Raw genomic sequence first — 23,116 nt, 5'->3', positions numbered from 1 at the left:
GATGTGCTTTAAAAAGTAACCATTCCAAATTTTACATGTCTTAATTCTAAAAGTTTAATCATATTTAACATCTCATTTAAACAAAAATTATACTTAAACCAAAGACTGAAAGAATTAATTGCAGGGTAATGTATTTAATTCAGAAATAATTATAATGCTCAAGGTTTTATTATTTACAGTTTATTATTTTTGAAAATGTTGGAGATATGCAAGCTTGTTTGTATTCTTTTAAGATTCTAAATGTTACTTTTGGTTTGTATAAGAGCTCAAAAGTTATGTAATATCCAACTGCTCCAATAGCACAAAGTATGAGACTGATAAAAGTTGAGAATATGAAAAATAAAAAATAACCAGGAAATTATGCAAAGCAATTTCCCAAATTAAAGAAATAATGAGGCAAATAAAGGGACAAATCTTTGAGCATTTTTTTCATTAAGTCAATAGAGTCCCATTATAATTTTTTGTTTGTTTTGCTCAAAGGAACAAAAGTCATCCTGATGCCAATATTATAAAAAGCTGTTTGTTCCTTGGACTTACTTTTCTAAAATTTGTCCCTGATATTGCTCAGTCCATGGCTGTACTGCACTAATCAGTAACTGTTTTCTCCCTTTCTTTTGTTTGCTTGCTTGCTTTTTTATACTGGAAATTGATCCTACAGGCCTTAATCACTGAGGCACATCTCCAGCCCTTTTTATTTTATTTTATTTTATTTTTTTATTTTGAGACAGGGTCTCATTAAGTTACTTAGGGCCTCACTAAGTTTCTGAGACTGGCTTCAAACTTGCGGTCCTCCTGCCTCAGCCTCCTCAGTTGCTGGGATAACAGGCATGTGCCACCACAACCAGCCCATGAACAACTGTCGATCACACTTCTCTCTTGAAATACTTTCCTAATTTTGTTTGAGACATCACTTTCTTTTGGCTCATTCCACTGTTTGTTCAGGTCCTCATCATCTACTAATTGCTAACCATTGGAATGCTATATGGGTTACTGTTGAAGGGACAAATGAGGCAAGGCACCAAAGACAGCAGGAAACAGTTTTATTGGCTGCAGCCAGGTTCAGAGGGCACAGCTTTTGCTATAATCAATCAATCCCCTGAACCCTGAGTTTAGGGAGTTTCAGTGTTTTATACCCAGCATGTAAGGGGAGGGGTTCAGAAGTTCACAGTCTGCAGAAGTTCACATAAAAGCAGCTTTTTCTTTCACTGTTCTGGGCATGTTAACTCTTCAAGGACAACATCTGAGAAGGGGGGAGCTTCTTCTCCTCTTTCTATCCTCCCCTTGCCAGCTGTTACCATGGAGCCCATTTGTAACTTATCTTAAAAATGTAGACATCTCTGATGTCAAGAGCTTTGTAATGTTTTGAACAACCAATTAAAAAAAAAGATACCAAAATGAAGCAAATTATATTCTATGCATGTATGATTATGTCAAAATAATACCCCTACTATGTGTAATTTTAAGGCACTAATAAAAAATTTAAAAATTATATCTCCCCCCCAAAAATAAAAAAATAAACAATACCTGAGATGCCCATTACATGTGGAAAAAAAAAAAAGAAAGAAACTACACTAATCCACAGAACACACTTGAAGTAAAAAAAAAAAAAAAAAAAAAAAAAAAGTAGACATCTCTGTGAAGCCCAGCACAAGGCCAGAGGCCTTGTTTGCACATTTCTTCAAAGTACTATACTGGATATGTTTGTGAAAAATTAGTAAGGGGATGTCTAGCACCTGGAGTGCTGGTATCTTCTCGGCCAATGGCCAAGTAAACCGGGTGACATGAAAACAGGAAGTTTATCTACAATGGACTCTTTTGTTGACAGTCCTAAAATCAGCCATGGGGAAGAGAGCTTTTCTGTGGAGAAAGGTGGTGCCACTTCATTACCTCTAAAACCTTTTTATTTCTTTGTCTTTATTTACTTTCTAGGTAACACCCTCTCCAGCCCCTGAGCTTTGAAAGCATCCATACCCTAATAACTTTCAACTTTACAATTCTAGCCCTGACTTTGTTTCTAAATTACAGATTTGTAGTCAACCATCTATTTGAATCCTCACTGAATAACTGACAGGACTCTCAAACTTAACCAGCCCCAAATCAAACTCCTCATTCAATCTCCATGTGCAGTCTTCTATAGCTCAGTAAACATTTTCTCTGTCTATCTGGTTGCCCAGGCAAAAGTCTTACATCAATTTTCTGTGACACCTCCCCCATTCTGGTTCATCAGTAAATCCTGTTCACTTCCCTCCAAAATACTGAAGGTCCAAAATGTGAGCACTTTGAATACCTCCACTGCTACTGTTCTGGTCCGAGCTTTCATCATATCTCCCCCTCTTGCCTGAGTTATTTCAGTAACTTCTCAGCTGGACTTCTTCCTTTACTACAGTACGTTTTTGTTATTGAAGCAGAGTAACCTATTTAAAATTCAGGTAAGATCAATTCACTCTTTTGCTTCCAAAATTTTCAGTGGTTCCTCACCTCATTCAGATTAATATCTGAAGACAATATAATGGCCTGCAAGTCCCTACTTGGTTTTTCCCTCAGATACTTTTGCCTCACTATTTTATCCCTTGCTACTTGCCCGACTTGGACACACTCCATCCCGGCTACACCTAAAATTGCCTAGAACAATTACCTATCTCAGTTTAGATGGTTATTTACTCGAGTGTCCTTACTTTGAAAAGTTCTTCCCTGGCAACTCTTTCCACCATCCTAGTATTCCTATCACCCTTATATTGCCTTATTTTCCCAAAGCACACCACCTGATACAACAATATATACTTATTTATTTGTTATCTTCTCCATTAAAATATTGGCCCATATTTTAAGTTCCAAGATGGGAAGACTAGATGATTTCAATCAAATCTCCCCCTTGAAGACAATTTAAAAAGCTGAAACACACACACACACACACACACACACACACACACACACACACGGGGGTGGGGCAAGAAAGTATCAGAGGCCTAACAGAGATAAAGTAGAGCTTTTTTTTTGGAAAAGAAGATATGCTGATGGGTAAAAGGAAGCTGAGAAGCAGTGTTTCACTGAGACCTTGGGAAAGCACCGCTCTGTATCCTGGAACCACATGAGCTGCCATTTTGGCTCTGAAGCTCTTTGGCAACTCACTGGCTGCAGCTGAGACATAGAGCTAAGCTTCGAGGACTCAGCTGCATGAAGGTTTGGGAACTGGCATCCGTCCCTCTCAAGGACAGACATGCCCTAATAAAATATCTTCTCCTCTGGCTTGGAATCATGGTGTATGGATTTTATTCCATCCTGCAATCTCCTCAAATCCTGCCCCACACTGAGAATGTGTTCAGGTGTCCACAGGGGAAAAAAGAGAAGATCTTCTGGAGGAAAAGACATCATCCTAGATCTCAAATGATCACTAAACATAATTTCAGTTTGTTCAATAAACTATGAAAGATTATAAAGCAAGTGAAGATTCAAGACATTTTAAGCCAGAATGAAAAAAAAAAATAGTAGGCAACAAAAACAGGAATACAAATATTAGAATTATCAGGCAGATGTTGTAAAATACCAGCTAATCTGATCACGTTAAATGCTTTGCTTAATCCATAAGAGGTGACATTGTAAAATAGGAAAAGAGCCAACCAGAAATTATGGAATTGAATATACAATAAGTAACTTAAAAACCTATTTGGGTGGGTTTAACAGCAGATAACACATGACTGAAGAGAGAATTTGTAAACAGAAACTGCGACAGAGGAAAATATATAGAATGAAGACTAAGACTAAGACTTTTTTTAAAAAAGAAGAAAATACAGTAAGAAACAGAGGATAAAGTGAAGAAGGTCTCACCTTCACCTAATTGAAGTTTAAAAAGGGTAAGAGAGAGAAAATGGAGCAGAGGTAATATTTGAAAAGATGATTTCAAGGAATTTCAGAGAAGTAATGAAAAGACATTGATTTGTTATTCGATAAAACCAAAGAGGTCAAAGGGAGATAAATTGGATTAAAACCCAGATATATCATAGTGAAACTGAAGAAAATTAATCCAAAGACAAAACCTTAAACATAGGTTTACCGAATATGTTAGAACAAAGAGACCAGGCTGGACGCAAACTTCACAGATCATTTCAGCCTTTATTCAGGAACGGGACCACACCTGCAGGAATGGACCCACTTTCCTGATGAAAAATGAGCCACTGAACAAAGGAAGGGACTGGGCTTATGTAGGTTACACTGAGAGATGACTTAATTAGTGAAGGTGTCAGCTTGATCATTCAGGAATTTGGGGTCTATTTTACTGAGCAAAATGGGAGGGAGTCTAGGGTCAACAATCAATTTCTGGGATTTATCTTACTGGACCCGATGGAGGGCCTGGTGTCAGTGGTTGGTATCTGCAAAGGATTTGTTTGCAGAAAGATTAATGCTTTGGCCTCTTCCCGGAGACTGCCTTTCTAGGTTTGATGAACACCTCTTCCCCAGGGTTTGTTTTATCACTGGGAAAGAATGTATTGGGAAGGATCAATGCTCTCAATGTATGGCTTTCCTCTCACTCCCCTTTTCCCAGGCCTCACTATTTTGGGGGTTTGTCGTTTTCCATATACAATAGAATGTAAGATGAATGTAACAAAAACAATTAATTCCTATATTAACGTGAAGTTAAGTGTGTATACATGCACATCTTGAAATAATATTTACAACATCCCCAGAAATACAAAGAACCCAGGAATAAATCAACAAAAGATATATAGGATATTTATGAGAAAAGCATTAATTTTTTTATTTGTTCTAATTAGTTATGCATGACAGTAGAATGCATTTTGACACATCGTACATAAATGGAGTATAACTTCTCATTCTTCTGGTGGTACATGATGTAGAGCCACAGAGGTCATGTAATCATATATACACATAGGGTAATAATGTCCAATTCATTCTACTATTATTCCTACCCCCATGCCTTCCTTCACTCCCCTCTTTCTAGTCCAAAATACCTCTATTCTGCCCCCCCACACCTTATTGTGAATTAGCATCCACATATCAAAGAAAACATTCAGCTTTCAGTTTTTTGGGATTGGCTTATTTTGCTTAGCATAATATTCTCCAGTTCCATCTATTTACTGACAAAGGCCATAATTTCATTCTTCTTTAAGGATAAGTAATATTCCATTGTGTGTGTATGTGTGTGTGTATATATATATATATATATATATATATATATATATATATATCACAGTTTCTTTATCCATTCATCTGTTGAAGGGCACTTAGGTTGGTTCCATAGTTTAGCTATTGTGAATTGAGTGGCTATAAACATTGATGTGGCTGCCTCACTGCAGTATGCTGTTTTAAGTCCTTTGGGTATAAACCTAGGAGTGGGATGACTGGGTCAAATGGTGGTTCCATTCCAAGTTTTCTTAGGAATCTCCATACTGTTTTCCAATTTATAGTCCAACCAGCAATGTATGAGTGTGCCTTTTCCCCCACATTCTTGCCAACATTTATTGTTGCTTGTATTCTTGATGATTGCCATGCTGACTGGAGTGAGATGGAATCTCATGTAGTTTTGCATTTCTCTAATTGCTAGAGAGTTTGAACATTTTTTCATATATTTGTTGATCGATTGTACTTCTTCTGTGAAGTGTCTGTTCAGTTACTTAGTCCATTTATTGATTGGGTTATTTTGTTTATTCTTTGAGTTCTTTATATATCTGGGAGATTAATACTCTATCTGAGGTATGTGTGGTAAAGATTTTTTTCCTAATATTTGGGCTATCTCTTCACTTTATGGATTGTTTCCTTTGCTGTGAAGAAGCTTTTTAGTTTGACCTGTCCCATTTATTGATTCTTCATTTTTACTTCTTGTGCTTTAGGAGTCTTGTTAAGGAAGTCAGTTCCTAAGCCAAAATGGTGGATATTTGGACCTACTTTTTCTTCTATTAGGTGCAGGGTCTCTGTTCCAGTGGTCTTTGATCCACTTTGAGTTGAGTTTTGTGCAGGGTGGGAAATAAGGGCTTTATTTCATTTTGCCACATATGAATTTCCTGTTTCCCTAATACCATTTGTTGAAGAGGCTATCTTTTCTCTAGTGTATGTTTTTGGCACCATTGTCTAGTATGAGAAAACTGTATTGATGTGGGTTTGTCTCTGTGTCTTCTATTCTGTACCATTGGTGTGTGTATCTGTTTTGGTGCCAATACTAAGCTGTTTTTGTTACTATGGCTCTGTAGCATAATTTAATGTCTGCTATTGTGATGCCTCCTGCTTTACTTTTCTTGCTAAGAATTGCTTTGGCTATTCTGGGTCTCTTATTTTTCCAAATGAATTTCATGATTGCTTTTTCTAGTTCTATGAGGAATGCCATTGGGATTTTAATAGGAATTGCATTCAATCTGTATAATGTTTTTGGTAGTATGACCATTTTGACAGTGCTAATTCTACCTATTCAAGAGCATGGGAGATCTTTCCATCTGCTAAGGTCTTCTTCAATTTCTTTCTTTATTGTTCTATAGTTGTCATTATAGAGGTCTTTCATTTCTTTTGTTAGATTGATTCCCAAATATTTTATTTTTTGAGGCTATTGTGAATGGGGTAGTTTTCCTACTTTCTCTTTCAGATAGCATCTTCAACAAATGGTACTAGGAAAACTAGAAATTCATATGTGGCAAAATGAAATGAAACCCCTATTTCCCACCCTGCACAAAACTCAACTCAAAGTGGATCAAAGGCTTAGGCTCTGGAACAGAGACCCTGTGCCTAATAGAAGAAAAAGTAGGCCCAAATCTCCACCATCACTGATGTATAAAAAAAAATGCTTTCGTCACTGATGTATAGAAATGCATTCAGTACATGGCTGTTAATTTTATATCCTGCTACTTTGCTGAATTCATTTATTAGTTTTAGAAGTTTTCTGATGGAATTTTTTGGGTCTTCTAAATGTAGAATCATGGCATCAGTAAATAGTGATAGTTTGAATTTTTCTTTTCCTATTTGTATCCCTTTAATTTCTTTCTGCTAATTGCTTTGGCTAGAGTTTCAAGGGCAATGTTGAATAAAAGTGGTGACAGAGGGCATCCTTCTCTTGTTAAAGTTCTTAGAGGGAATGCTTTCAATTTTTCTTCACTTAGAATGATGTTGGCCTTGGGTTTAGCATAGACAGCTTTTCCAATGTTGAAGTATGTTCCTACTATCCTCAGTTTTTCTAGTGTTTTGAACATGAAGGGGTGCTGTATTCTGTCAAATGTTTTCTCTGCATCTATTGAGATGATCATATGTTTCTTTTCTTTAAGTCTGTTGATATGATGAATTATATTTATTGAGTTTCCTATGTTGAACCAACCTTGTATCCCTGGGTTAAACCCCACTTGATTGTGGTGCACTATCTTTTTAATTTGTTTTTGTATTCAATTTGCCAAAATTTTATTGAGAATTTTTCCATCTGTGTTCATCAGGGATGTTGGTCTGAAGTTTTCTTTCCTTGATGTGTCTTTGTTTGATTTTGGTATCAGAGTGATACTAGCTTTATAGAATGAGTTTGGAAGGGTTCCCTTCTTTTCTATGTCATGGTATAATTTGAGAAGTATTTGTGTTAATTCTTCTTTGAAGGTCTTGTGGAACTTGGCTGAAAATCCATCTGGTCCTGGACTTTTCTTAGTTGGTAGGTTTTTCTTTTTAATGTTTTATTTTTTAGTTAGAGTTGAACACAATACCTTTATTTTATTTTATTTATTTTTATGTGGTGCTGAGGATCGAACCTAGGGCCTCAGATGTGCTAGGAGAGCACTCTACCGCTGAGCCACAACCCCAGCCCCAGTTGGTAGGTTTTTGATGGCATCTTCTATTTAATGATTGAGGTTGATCTATTCAAATTGTGCATGTCCTCCAGGTTCAGTTTGGGTAGGTCATGTCTCTATAAATTTGTTGATGTCTTCAAGATTTTCTAATTCACTGGAGTATAAATTTTCCAAATAGTTTCTAATTTCTGTATTTCAGTAGTGGCCGTTGTGATATTGTTCATCATAAATTTTAGTAATTTGAAAAAAAAAATTTAGTAATTTGAATTTTCTCTCTTTCTTTTCATTAGCATTGCTAAGGGTTTATCAATTTTATTTATTTTTTCGAAGAACCAACTTTTTGTTTTGTCAATTTTTGAATTGTTTCTTTTGTTTCAAGTTCATTGATTTCAGCTCTGATTTTAATTATTTTCCTGTCTTCTACTGCTTTTGGTGTTGATTTGCTCTTCTTTTTCTAGGGCTTTGAGATGTAATGTTAGGTGTTATTCATTGACTTTTATTATTTTAATGAGTGAGCTCAAAGCAATGAACTTTTTTTTTTAGCACTGCCTTCATGATGTCTCAGAAATTGTGATACGCTGTATCATTGTTCTCATTCACAGCTAAGTTTTTTTTATTCATCCCTGATTTTTTTCTGTTATCTATTTGTCATCCAATAGCATATTATTTGGTCTCCAAGGGTTAGAGTACCTTCTATTTTTTATTTTATCATTGATTTCTAATTTAATTCCATTATGATCTGATAGGATGCAGGGTTTTATCTATTTTTTTAATTTGCCAAGAGCAAAAAGCATTAAATTTTATTGACAAATATTAAAGGAAGCTTAAATGGAGACAGTTACCATGTTCATCACGTTTGTGACTAGAAAGATTCATGTAACAGAAATTCAGATCTCCCCAAACTAATCTACAAATGGAATTCAATTCCAATATATAAACCCAAGGATTTTTAAAAAGTGGAAATTAACAAGGTAATTCTAAAATTTGTATGGAAAAGCAAAGATACCAAAACTATCCAGGATGGTTGTTAAAAAAAAAAATCAAGGTTGGGAGCACAGCCTATGTTAATCAGATGTCTAAGTATATTATAAATGTAGAAATTAAGTGTGGAGAGTCACCAGGATACAAATAGACCAGTGAAACAGAACAGAAATTCAAAAGGACCCATTCTTCTATGGTAATCTATTTGATGAAAAAGCCATCTATTGTGTCAAAACAATTGATAATGAGAGTAAGAGAGAGATAGAAACTAGATTTGGACTTTATCAAAAACAATACATTATAGATTATTTAAAAGCTAAATAAGAAGCAAACTTTGAAACTTTTAAGGAAAACACTTTGGGCTGGGGATGTGGCTCAAGCGGTAGCGTGCTCGCCTGGCAGGCGAGCAGCCCGGGTTCGATCCTCAGCACCACATACAAACAAAGATGTTGTGTCCCCGAAAACTAAAAAAAAAATATTAAAAAAAAATTCTCTCTCTCTCTCTTAAAAAAAAGAAAGAAAAACACTTTTTAGATTGAGAAAAAAGCATAAAGGAAAATTTGATAAATTTGACCAGACTAAATTTTATATTCTATATTAATCAAAGACACAATTAAAATAGATGAAAAGACATGACACAGATTGTGAAAAATTATTTGCAAGAGAATTTATGATATATGAAGAGCTCTACACGTTACAAAAACTATAACCAAAATAATACTTTAAAATTTTTAGGTGAATACAGTTAATTGTAAGAAAAATAAAAACAATTAGACAATAAACATCAGAGCTACCCTTCAATAGGAACCAGAGAAATACAACTTAAACTCACTATATCATTATACAGTCATTAGATTAGGAAAAATTAAGACCTCTGATAATGCCAAGTGTTAGAAGGGATGCACAGAAATGTGAACTATTTCTCCCTGCTGCTGGGTATGTAAACTGCTTTGGAGAACAATTTCAGAACAGTGAAAAAGCACATATTGTAAAGTTTAGTAAAACATTTCTAAGTGCATACCTTAGTGTCCTATATATGCACATGGAATAATGGAATCATTTTCATATAGTAGGAACAAATTTGAAATAATTTAAATGAACATTGATAGGAAAATAGATTATGAAATAAACCATACTATAGAACATTACAGAGCCATTAAAAAATGAATGAATTAAAGTTGGATGGGTAAACATGGCTGATTATCACAAACATGCTATTCACCCAGGAAACACAATATGATGCCTTTTATACAAACTTTCAAGGCATGAGAATACTACAGGTTATTTAGAGAAGCGTAAATATGTATTTACATGTATAAAGAGATCATAGGAATGATATATCAAATTCAGAGAATGGTGAATAGGGAGAATTAACTGGTCTGGTGATGTTTTAATTCTTTATTTGTGATGCTGGGGAGTAATGTTTTAATTCTTAAAATGAATGTTCATTTTATTTTTCTCTATATCTTTTGGCATGCCTTAATATTTCATAATAAAGTATTTCACAATAAATTTCATGATATATACTATTAAATAAATTCTAGAAGCATATATTCCAAAATATTCATTGCATTTATCTCTGGATGGTAGCATTATTTATTTTCTCCGGATGGAGGGTGGTTTTTATTTTCTTTGTTTTGCAGGCTTATATTTTCTAGTTTGTATTACAAATTTTACAAACATCTTAAAACATAGAAGAATGCTTTAAAGACCCAGAACTTCTATAATGTCTTTTCATATGTTACCTTTGATGGTCTATAAGACACCCCTAAACTGTAGTGATATTTTATTATTACTGGTCTCTTTAGGTTTAGTGCTGTCTGTTTAATCAGTACCTAGCCATCTCTTGGTGCATGTGTGCGTTTTACACACACACACACACACACACACACACACACACACACAACCCCTGCTTAATGATTGCTTGTTAAATCTTGAATGAATGAATTGGAATAAGTGAACAGTGACTAAGGTCCAGTCTTTAACATGTGTTACATGATGTCCTCCAGCCCTGTAAAATCCAGCCCATTTCAAACTCTTTCTCTAACTTTTATAAGAATACACTATTACTTGCTTCTCCAAACAAAATATGCTTTCTCTGAGTTCTTGGCCTTTATCCATGTGCTTCCCTGTTCCTGGAACACACATCCCCCATTTGTCTGTGGGGCAATCATCTATTAATCTGTCAAAACACAGTGTTTCTTCTTCTGTGAAACATCCGTGGTCCTCTCCCTTCGCTCATTAATTCACTCAACAGTTACTCACTGTGGTAGTAGGTTGAATAATGGTCCCACAAAATCTCTCTTTCTTATCTCCAAAAGTTGTGAATTAATTATCTCATATGGACAAAAAAAAAGACTTCAAAATGTGACTTAGTTAAGGACCTTGAGGTGAGGAGAAAGAGTCAGAGTGAGAGAGAAAGCAACATAGAGACTGCAGTAGAGGCCTGAAGATGCACCACCGATGGCCTTGAACATGGAGGAAGAGGCCATTGCCTGAGAATGCAGGATGCAGCTCCGATAGCTCGAAGAGGTAAGGAATGGATCTTCTCCTGGAGATGCCAGAAGGATCAATCCTTATGATGCTGATTTTTGCCCTGTATGATTCATTTAGAACTTACAACATCCAGAACTGAAAGTGAATAAATCTACATTGTTTTAAGGTACTAAGTTTACACTAGTGTTTTTTAAAAAATTTTTATTTACATATGACAGCGGAATGCATTACAATTCATATTACACATATAGAGCACAGTTGTTCATATCTCTGGTTGTATACAAAGTATATTCACACCAATTCATGTCTTTTTAATGTACTTTGAATAATGATGTCCATCTCATTCCACCATCACTTCTAACCCTATGTCCACTCCCTTCCCCTCCCACCCCTCTGCCCTATCTAGAGTTCCTCTATTCCTCCCTTGTTCCCCCTCCCAACACCACTATGAAGCAGCCTCTTCATATCAGAGAGAACATTCAGAATTTGTTTTTTTGGGATTAGCTAACTTCACTAAGTTAACACTAATTTTTTTATTTTTTATTTTATTGGTTGTTCAAAACATTACATAGCTCATGACATGTCATCTTTCATACATTTGATTCAAGTGGGTTATGAACTCCCATTTTTACCCCAAATACAAATTGCGGAATCACATCGGTTACATATCCACATTTTTACATAATGCCATATTAGTGTCTGTTGTATTCTGCTATCTTTCCTATCCCCTACTATCCCCCTTCCCCTTCCCTCCTGTCTTCCCTCTCTACCCCATCTGCTGTTATTCAATTCTCTCCCTTGTTTTTTCCCCCCTTTCCCCTCACCATCTCTTATATGTAATTTTGTGTAACAATGAGGGTCTCCTTCCATTTCCATACAGTTTCCCTTCTCTCTCCCTTTCCCTCCCACCACTCATCTCTGTTTAATGTTAGTCTTTTCCTCATGCTCTTCCTCCCTGCTCTGTTCTTAGTTGCTCTCCTTATATCAAAGAAGACATTTGGCATTTGTTTTTTAAGGATTGTCTAGCTTCACTTAGCATAATCTGCTCTAATGCCATCCATTTCCCTGCAAATTCCATGATTTTGTCGTTTTTTAGTGCTGCCTAATACTCCATTGTGTATAAATGCCACATTTTTTTTATCCATTCATCTATTGAAGGGCATCTAGGTTGATTCAAGAGTCTAGCTATTGTGAATTGTGCTGCTATGATCATTGATGTGGCAGTATCCCTATAGTACGCTCTTTTAAGGTCTTCAGGGAATAGTCCGAGAAGGGCGATAGCTGGGTCAATTGGTGGTTCCATTCCCAGCTTTCCCAGGAATCTCCATACTGCTTTCCATATTGGCCGCACCAATTTGCAGTCCCACCAGCAATGTACAAATGTACCCTTTTCCCCACATCCTCGCCAGCACTTGTTGTTTGACTTCCTAATGGCTGCCAATCTTACTGGAGTGAGATGGTATCTTAGGGTGGTTTTGATTTGCATTTCTCTGACTGCTAGAGATGGTGAGCATTTTTTCATGTACTTGTTGATTGATTGTATGTCCTCCTCTGAGAAGTGTCTGTTCAGGTCCTTGGCCCATTTGTTGATTGGGTTATTTGTTATCTTATTGTTTAATTTTTTGAGTTCTTTGTATATTCTGGATATTAGGGCTCTATCTGAAATGTGAGGAGTAAAAATTTGTTCCCAGGATGTAGGTTCCCTATTTACCTCTCTTATAGTTTCTCTTGCTGAGAAAAAACTTTTTAGTTTAAGTAAGTCCCATTTGTTTATTCTAGTTATTAACTCTTGTGCTATGGATGTCCTATTAAGGAATTTGGAGCCCGACCCCACCATATGTAGATCGGAGGCAACTTTTTCTTCTATCAGGCGCAGAGTCTCTGATTTGATATCAAGCTCTTTGATCCATTTTGAGTTAACTTTTGTGCATGGTGAGAGAAAGGGGTTCAGCTTCATTTTGTTGCATATGGATTTCCAGTTTTCCCAGCACCATTTGTTGAAGATGCTATCCTTCCTCCATTCCATGCTTTTAGCCCCTTTATCAAATATAAGATAGTTGTAGTTTTGTGGATTGGTTTCTGTGTCCTCTATTCTGTACCATTGGTCCACCCGCCTGTTTTGGAACCAGTACCATGCTGTTTTTGTTACTATTGCTTTGTAGTACAGTTTGAACTCTGGTATCACTATACCTCCAGATTCACACTTCCTGCTTAGAATTGTTTTTTGCTATTCTGGGTCTTTTGTTTTTCCATATGAATTTCATGATAGCTTTATCTATTTCTACAGGAAATGCCGTTGGGATTTTGATTGGCATTGCATTGAACCTGTAGAGAACTTTGGGTAATATCGCCATTTTGATGATGTTGGTTCTGCCTATCCATGAACAGGGTACATTTTTCCATCTTCTAAGATCTTCTTCTATCTCTCTCTTTAGGGTTCTGTAGTTTTCATTGTATAAATCTTTCACCTCTTTTGTTAGGTTAATTCCCAAGTATTTAATTTTTTTTTTGAGGATATTGTGAATGGGGTGGTTTTCCTCATTTCCATTTCAGAAGTTTTGTTGCTGATATACAGGAATGCCTTTGATTTATGCGTGTTGATTTTATATCCTGCCACTTTGCTGAATTCATTTATTAGTTCTAGCAGTTTCTTTGTAGACCCTCTTGGGTCTTCTAAGTATAGGATCATGTCGTCCGCAAATAGTGATATTTTAAGTTCTTCTGTTCCTATTTTTATGCCTTTAATTTCTTTTGTCTGTCTAATTGCTCTGGCTAGTATTTCAAGGACTAAATTGAATAGAAGTGGTGAGAGAGGGCATCCCTGTCTTGTTCCAGATTTTAGAGGGAATGCCTTCAGTTTTTCTCCATTTAGAATGATGCTAGCCTGAGGCTTAGCATATATAGCTTTTACAATGTTGAGGTAAGTTCCTGTTATCCATAGTTTTTCTAGTGTTTTGAACATAAAGGGATGCTGTACTTTGTCGAATGCTTTTTCTGCATCTATCGAGACGATCATATGGTTCTTATCTTTAAGTCTATTGAGTGGTGAATAACATTTATTGATTTCTGTATATTGAACCAGCCTTGCATCCCAGGGATGAATCCTACTTGATCATGGTGCACAATTTTTTTGACATTTTTTTTATCTGATTTGCCAGAATTTTATTGAGAATTTTTGCATCTGTGTTCATTAGATATTAGTCTGTAGTTTTCTTTCTTTGCAGTGTCTTTGTCTGGCCTCATAGAATGAGTTGGAGTGGCCATACTCATATCGAATAAAATGAACTTCAAACCTAAGTTAATCAAAAGGGATAAAGAAGGACACTATATACTGTTAAAAGGAACCATCCACCAACAAGACATAACAATTATCAATTTGAATGCACCAAAAAATGGTGCGGCAACGTTCATAAAACCAACTCTCCTCAAGTTCAAGAGTCAAATAGACCACAACACAATAATTATGGGTGACTTCAACACACCACTCTCGCCATTATACAGATCCTCCAGACAAAAGCTGAATAAAGAAACGATAGAACTCAATAACACAATCAATAACCTAGACTTAACCGACATATATAGAATATATCAACCATCATCAAGTGGATACAAGTTCTTCTCAGTAGCACATGGATCTTACTCAAAGATAGATCATATATTATGCCATAGGGCAACTCTTAGTAAATATAAAGGTGTGGAGATAATACCATGCACCATATCTGATCATAATGGAATGAAACTGGAAATCAATGATAAAAGAAGGAAGGAAAAATCCTGCATCACATGGAAAATAAACAATATGTTACTGAATGATCAATGGGTTACAGAAGACATAAAGGAGGAAATAAAAAAATTCTTAGAGATAAACGACAATACAGACACAACATACCAGAATCTATGGGACACAATGAAAGAAGTTTTAAGAGGGAAATTCATTTCCTGGAGTTCATTCCTCAAAAAAAGAAAAAAAACAACAAATAAATGAACTCACACTACGCCTCAAAAATCTAGAAAAGGAAGAGCAAAACAACATCAAATATAACAGAAGACAAGAATAATTAAAATCAAAGTGGAAATCAACGAAATTGAAACAAAAAAAAACCATTGAAAAAATTGATAAAACTAAAAGTTGGTTCTTTGAAAAAATAAATAAGATCGACAGACCCTTAGCCATGCTAACGAAGAGAAGAAGAGAGAAAACTCAAATTACTAACATACAGGATGAAAAAGGCAATATCACAACAGACGCCACAGAAATACAGAAGATAATTAGAAAGTATTTTGAAACCCTGCATTCTAATAAAACAGAAGACAGTGAAGATATCAATAAATTTCTTAAGTCATACGATCTTCCCAGATTGAGTCAGGAAGACACACACAATTTAAACAGACCAATAACAAAGGAAGAAATAGAAGAAGCCATCAAAAGACTACCAACCAAGAAAAGCCCAGGAACGGATGGGTATATAGCGGAGTTTTACAAAACCTTCAAAGAAGAATTAATACCAATACTTTTCAAGCTATTTCAAGAAATAGAAAAAGAAGGAGCTCTTCCAAACTCATTCTATGAGGCTAACACTAATTTTTTACAGCAGTAATAGAAAACTAATATGCTCATGTAACTATTTGTCAAACATAAAGCTAGGCATCAGAAGCAGGCAAATACGACAGACACAATCTTTTAAAGTCTAAACAACCAAACTATATATATATATATATATATATATATATATATATATATATATACACACACACACACACACATTCATATATATTCATTATAACAATATATTTACGTTGATAGCAATTACTTTAGATTGATGGGGACAAGAAAAGTCTGCTTGAGCAAATTACATTTCAGTTGGAACCTGAGAAATAAATAGGGCTTAGTTATGTGAAGAGTGGGGAATAGGTATCCGAAGGAGCATGTGCCAAGGCCCTGACAAAGGACAGTATTTGGATGGTGTGAGAAGAGGCTGGAGATGGGCAGGGTACCAATCATGTCAGGCCTTGCCAAATACATTAGAATATGAACTTTATCTTAAGTGAATGGGAAGAATATGTAAAATAAGCAAGTGATATATCACAGTTACATTTTAAAAGATGACTATGACTTCTTGGTAGGAATTAGATTAGAAGCAGGCAGCTACAGTAAAGAGTAGCCCCATAGAAGGCTATGCACGGAATAATGTGTGGAGAGGGAGAGATTTAGTGGATTCAACATTCAATTTTCAGGCAATGCTTATAGTAAAAGTGAATCTGGGGATGAGGTGTTAAGGATATTCACTGTGTTTCTAACATGAGCATATGGACAGAGGTTTTGTACACTTTTCTGAAATGAGGACCCCTGAAAGAATGCATGGAATGGGGGTGGTTAAGAGCAAATATTTAGCTTTTAAAATGTTAAATTTGAGGATCCTATGGGACAACTGAGCAGAGATGTCAAGTAGGCAGTAATGAAACATGTAGAACTGTGAAAAGATGTCTCAGATGGCACTTTAAAGTCATTGGTTTGGTTGAAATAGTATCTGAGAAGAGAAATCTCTAGGCTAGAGAAAAAGATACCTAAGGCTAATCCTGAAAAAGGTTTGATATTCAGGGTTCAAGTAAGGGGAGAAGAGGTAGCTAGGTAGATTGAGAAGAAGTGCCCAGAGAAGGAGACTAAACAAAAAACCCAGGAGCATGGAGTCAACAAAATCCAGGAAGAGTAGAAGGCAGGAATGTTGAATGTCAGCCACAAGCAATAAAGATGAGAACTGTATAGCATTCTGGCATTGACCAGTGTTGGCAGCCATAAGTGACTTAGCAAGAGCAAATCGGCCTCATGGGAGTCAGACTAAGGAATGGAAGTATTATGGGAAAGTGGACATTGTGCAGTCAGTTTTTCAGAATATGTGAATAAAGGAGGACCAGGGAATCAGATGGTAGCAAGAAGGGGATGCATAATCAAGGGGAAGTTTGTTCTTTAACAGGCGTAGGATGGAATTGCAGATTTAAACCAGTGGAGAGAGCAAGAAGCAAGAGTTCTGGGAGAAAAAGGAAGGTAGCCCACAGAACCAGCTCCTGGGGAGGCTGAAACAGTGGATTTGTCCCCAGAGGAGGGATGAGTCTGTGCCCAGAAGAGAACACTCCTCTCAGAAGAAGTGTGCTCTGGGAGGCACTTCCCTTCTGATGACCCCCATTTCCATCACGCAGGTCATCTTCTGAAAGTTGAAATGAACCTGAAGGAGGATGCTCTGAGATTTTAAGAAAGCGGAGAAGTCACTGACTAGTCATGGATGAAGATGAAGTGAGAAGAACAGGCCAGTTTCTCTGTGAGGCCAACACTTTGCCTCCAACAGGTACCCACTTGGGCACCACAATACCCTGCTGAGCAATTATTTCACCTCTGAGCACCTTGAAGGCAGAGACCTGGCCTTTTTCATCTCAGCAATTTCAGTCTTGTTCCTGGTGTGTGGAAAAAATGAAACCAAAGCAAATGTATGGTGAGTGAATAAGGAAGTGATGAAATGGAGAAGTGTTACAAAACAGAACTGATGTGAAAATGTCTGACTGATGGTATCTGACATCATTGCCTACCTTCTGAGAAATAATAGACCCCCCTGGAGAATTTGCCACCATGAGCACTGATCTTTCCAGGGATTGCAGAGCCAAGAAGAGAACAAATCCAGTGAAGCCAGAGAACCTGGGTCAGCAAGATAGTTACTGGTAAAGGCTTCTTTCCTCGAACAGATAAAGGCCAAAAAAATCTAAAGAAAATAGAAACCACTAAAATATTTCCTAATATTCTCCTTATCAAATCCAGAATCTAGAAAAAGAAACTTTTTCAAAAACAGAGAACATTATCAGTTATGATCACATATTTTATTTTTGCATGTTTTGGTTCTTTCTGAAAACAGAACATTTTTAATGTTTTAATTTTAACGCATGTCATACAAATAACTATGTATGGTGATTTTTTAAAACTATATGAAAGCTACAAAAATTAAGAAAATGTGGTATTAATGGAAGGTTAGACAGAACAGAAACAACCCAGAAATAGACCCAGACTTATTTGGTCAATTGGTTTTCAAGAAAAAAAAAAAAGGTGCCAAGGCAATTTTATGAAACAAGTAATAGCCTTTCCAATAAATGGTACTGAAATAATTGAGCATATATAAATGAAATTTCACTCTGTACCTGTCTGGAGACATACCTAAACTTAAAATCTAAAAGAATAAAATTTCTAGATTAAAAACTAAAGAAAATCTTTTTGACTTTGGACAAGGCAAAGTTTCTTCAGATATAAAAAGCATGAAACACAAAAGAAAAAAATGATAAATTTGAAGTTCTTAAAAGCTTCTATTCTTTGAAAGACATTGTTAACAAAATGAAGAAGAAATTCACAAACTAGTAGAAAATACTTCCAAAACATAAAATTCTTTAAGCATTCTCATAATTCAAGAAAACAAACAGATCACGTCAGAAAATGGGCAAAAAAAAATCTGAATAAGCTCTTCAGCAAAAGTGAGTTACAATTGACAAGTAAGAAAATGCTCAATGTCATTAGTCACCAGGGAAATGTCAGTTAAAACCACAAGTTTATAAAATTACTCATCAATTTTTAAAAACCTGACTATTCCAAATACTGGTAAAGATGCAAAGCTATTGTACCTCACATCCATTGCTGGTGGGAAAGCAAAATAATACAGCCACTTTAGAAAGTGGCTATTAAAAAGTTAAACATACAGTTATCATGTGACATACACTTATCATATGACCAGAAATCCCACTTCTAGATGTTTACTCAAGAGAAACTTTATTAGTGTTTTCTGTTGCTACAAAGAAAGAGTTTTATTCAGCTCACAATTTGGAGGCTGGAATGGTGCTGGTGCTGGCTCTAGTGAGACCCTGCCTGTTTACATGGCCTCTTGGCAAATAGCATCATGGTGGGGGCATCACGCTGAGAACACATGTAAGAGGAAAAGATTGGATGGTGAGACAAGAAACCAGAGAACAGAGAGGATCCATGCTTACTCTTTTATCATAACCTTTCTTTCAGGAACAAACTGAAGTTCCACAGGAATATCCAGCAGTGTCTCTGATGACTTCATCACCCTTCACTAGGACCCACCTTTTAAAGGTTCCACTATCTCTCAACATCAACTCTCTGAGGACCACACTTCCAACACATGAACCCTTGAGGGACAAAAACATGCAGACCACAGCAGAAATGAAGATGTAGGTCCAATCAAATACTTGTCCACAGATGGTTATAGTAGTTTTATTCACACTAGCAAAAAAAAGAAAAAAAAAACAGGAAATGTTTTTCTTTTCTTTTTTTTTTTTTTTTATTGGTCGTTCATCAGGAAATGTTTTTCAACTGGTAAATGGATAAACAAACTTATAAATGCATAATGGAATATACTCAATGATATTTGCTGGGAAGAATCAATTTTTAAAGAGCTCACATTGACCCTTTCAGAGCTGCTCTGACATTTTAGTTGGCTCTGTGAATTGCTGACAGAACACTCGCTGCGGAGAGCAGGGCAGGCAGCCCCATCACTTTACATTCTCCCATTCACTTGGCTCACTTGGTTCCTCATCTGACTTGGTGCTCTTTTCAGTCATTTCTGCTGTCTCCTGTGGTTTCAGTCAGGTTCCCTGTGATAACCAAGGATGTTTTCACAGAGCAGCATTTGCTGTGAAGCTCAGATGTCTCACTGATTTGTCCAGTGTTCTGTTTGACCCAGAGCAGGAGGGAGGGATAGACTTGTAACCGGGGGCAGGACCTTGTCTTGTGCTTCTCATGGTGCCCCATTATCTGCAAGCATGGGGCTTTATATAGTGTAGCTGCCCAATACCCATTTGCTTTGGGTACCAATTTGGTTTCTTTTTAAGCTGTTAAATTTAGTTCCTGTGTGTGGAGCAGGAGCAAACCAAAAATGCTGTAAAAGGAGTCATGTTTTAATCCCTAGAAGAGAAATAATAATCTGAAGTCTTCAATTTAAGACTATTGGCTATGTTTTTATTCATTTGTATATTCAATAAATATTTCTTAAATGCTTCTATGTCCTAGGTTCTGGGCCACATTATTTAGGCTAAGGGGATGTATATCTGAGGACAAAATTTAATTGTTAAATTTTCAAAGATATATATTGGTCTTCATATTCTTTGCTTCTTAGTAAATTTATTTTTTCTTTTCCATTTTTTTAAAATAAGAAAATAGATGTAATTATGTTTGAATACTCTAGGAAACTGGCAACTGTCTTTTCTGTCCCAGAATACCTAGAGGATTTGGTTCATTTTCATGAGTAGTGCAGACTGACATATAAGAATTCCAGAAGGGTTTCAGGCATGTTTGGGTTCCAGGTCACCTGCCCTGTCCCCTTTCTCCTCAATGTGACTACTAGCTGGCTCAGTGTTTTTCCCAAAGGGAACAGTTTTTCCATATTTGCTTCTTCCTTCATGGGAAAGAGTGTATTGTTCGGCTTGGTTTTTTGCTACTTCAAGTTTTCATTAAACAATAACTATATTCAGGATGTTAAACCCATACAGTTAAATTAAGTTTTTTTTCTGCTAGTGTATTATTACCTAATAATAATACCTTGTTTCTTTTCTCCCTCCTTCCCTTCTTTCCCCTCCCCCAACCTCTTTCTGTGCTTTCTTCTGATGTTTTGTTGATTTGGGTTTTGTTTGTTTGCTTAGTTTTGGATATTGCATGTATTATCAGTTATTGGTGGGAATAAACACAAATAAATCATCTAATAATGTTTGGAAACTTTACATGGGCAATTGAATCATGTTTAATTTTATTAATGCCAAGGGGTGAATTTAAATCATTTAAGACAATGTTTTATATTTATTTTTTCACTTGAAAAAATAGTAGATATGTGTAACATTATGAAAAACAAAAATTGATATATCCCCTTTATAAAACTCTCCCCCAAACTTTCTATTTTGCACTGATATATTACAACCCTAATGACCATGTTTGTGCAGGACACTGTGGAAGAGAAGGGAGTGAAGGGAATGGTTTAGATAGAACCTAAGTGATGTTCATTGCTGGGATTCAGGTATGTCTGGCCACTTCTGTCTGCTGCAGGGGTCAGTGAAGAAGTGGATTTTCTGAGGATCTCTAAATCAGGAATATGCAACCAGTGAAGCTACACATTTTCAGCCTTTCAATACCATTTGCTATTACTCAAGAGTTATCTTTAGGAGACAACACCCAAAAACCTGACCTTAGGTAATTTTTATTCATTAGATAACAGATCTCTTTCTGTGGGCAAGGAGAAAGGACTGAGAATATCCTGGCCTTCTCTCACTGAGAAGCAGCGAACTCTTCCTTTATATTGGATCTTGTAAGCCAGAGGCTCCTCTATCATCCCTAAGTGACTAATAATGACTTCTCCCCAGCGGTGGAGAATGAGGCTCGTGAGCTCAATTTATCTTGATTTGAAAAATAAAGCAACGTGACACTCTTTCTGGTTATATTTCTTGATCTGAAACTAGTGTATAACAGAGATTTTACACAGCATTTAAACAATGAAAGGCATACACAAGGGCAGTTAGACTTTTTGGATAACCTAGAAATGAACACAAGCACTCAAAGAATCAAATTCTCAATACTTGCATGTTATCCTATGGAAGTCTCAGTACTCTGTGAAAATATCAGCATAGAGAAGGGAAATGGGCTGCATGCAACCAAATAGAGAAGTGAGCATCTTATTGTTGAAAGAATCATTCGTTAAAATTTTATTTGGAAATGTGTTGCTTTTTATTTAAGTGAAAAAAGAAATTTCTACCTGATGGGCTGATCTGCCTGCCTTAAGGATGATCCATCTCCATTCCTCAAACATGGAGACCACTTCTTTTGAGTACTTCATATTTGATCTTTTAAACTATTTTAGAAGTTCAAACTTTCTCTGAGTTTTTGTCTTTTCTATTCTTTTTAAAGTGATACTTTCAGTTATTTGTCATTCAGTAATTAGTTCTCTATCCACCCAGCATTATGCACATCCAGAAGAAATTTAATATTATAAATGATGAAAAATGCATTAATTCTAAAAACTCTTTAGCAGCCTACAGTCAGTTGCTATTGATAATTTTTATTGTGTTTTTTAAAGAATGTCTTTAAAACAAAGCAGTATGCCTCTCTAATAATACACCTTGGCTTTATCTTCTGCATATGCCGTGTCCAACAGCTAAGGCAAGCTTTTACTGAGTTTTAAATCTCAATATGATTCATTTTCTTTTTAACTTATTGCCATTGCTGTTATTAATAATAAATGCTTCTTATATATGAACAAAGTGACAGATACTGATGAAGCATAAAATTCTAGTTCTTGCTCTTCAATTTAAAATAGAAATTGCTTGCATTATACATACATCAATTAGCTGTCCCAAAATATTTTCTCCTGGGATACAAATTATCACCAATAATGCAGATATGTGCTTCAGAAGATAACTCTCCTGAATAATCTGGAAGTTCTCCAACTCAATGATTAAGACACTAGTGTAGTTTTTCATGTAGTTTTGAGTTGAGTTGAATGAGATAATTTTAAAAATCAATTATTCTCCAGACATAGAAATGAAATATGTCTTATAAATGTATACTCAATCTACATATAAATATTTATAAATCATGAGAGATCTAGAGAATAAATCATATTTGTAAATATATATAATTTAATAATCATATTTATGAATTAATATAAATTATGTTTATAAAACAATAATACTCTAATTGGCAATATTTATAGTTAAAAATAGAATTGTGCTGTAAAGAAAAATTGTGAGAAATAAGAATGCTTGGAATAACAGAATTATTTCAGGAAGAATTCTCTATGAATTCCCACTTGCATGGTATATGTATATACTCACACTTAAAA

This window comes from Urocitellus parryii, chromosome 4, assembly GCF_045843805.1.
Source record: "Urocitellus parryii isolate mUroPar1 chromosome 4, mUroPar1.hap1, whole genome shotgun sequence".
Taxonomy (NCBI): Eukaryota; Metazoa; Chordata; class Mammalia; order Rodentia; family Sciuridae; genus Urocitellus; species Urocitellus parryii.
The sequence above is the reverse complement of the archived record's forward strand: the minus strand, read 5'-3'. Positions refer to the sequence as shown.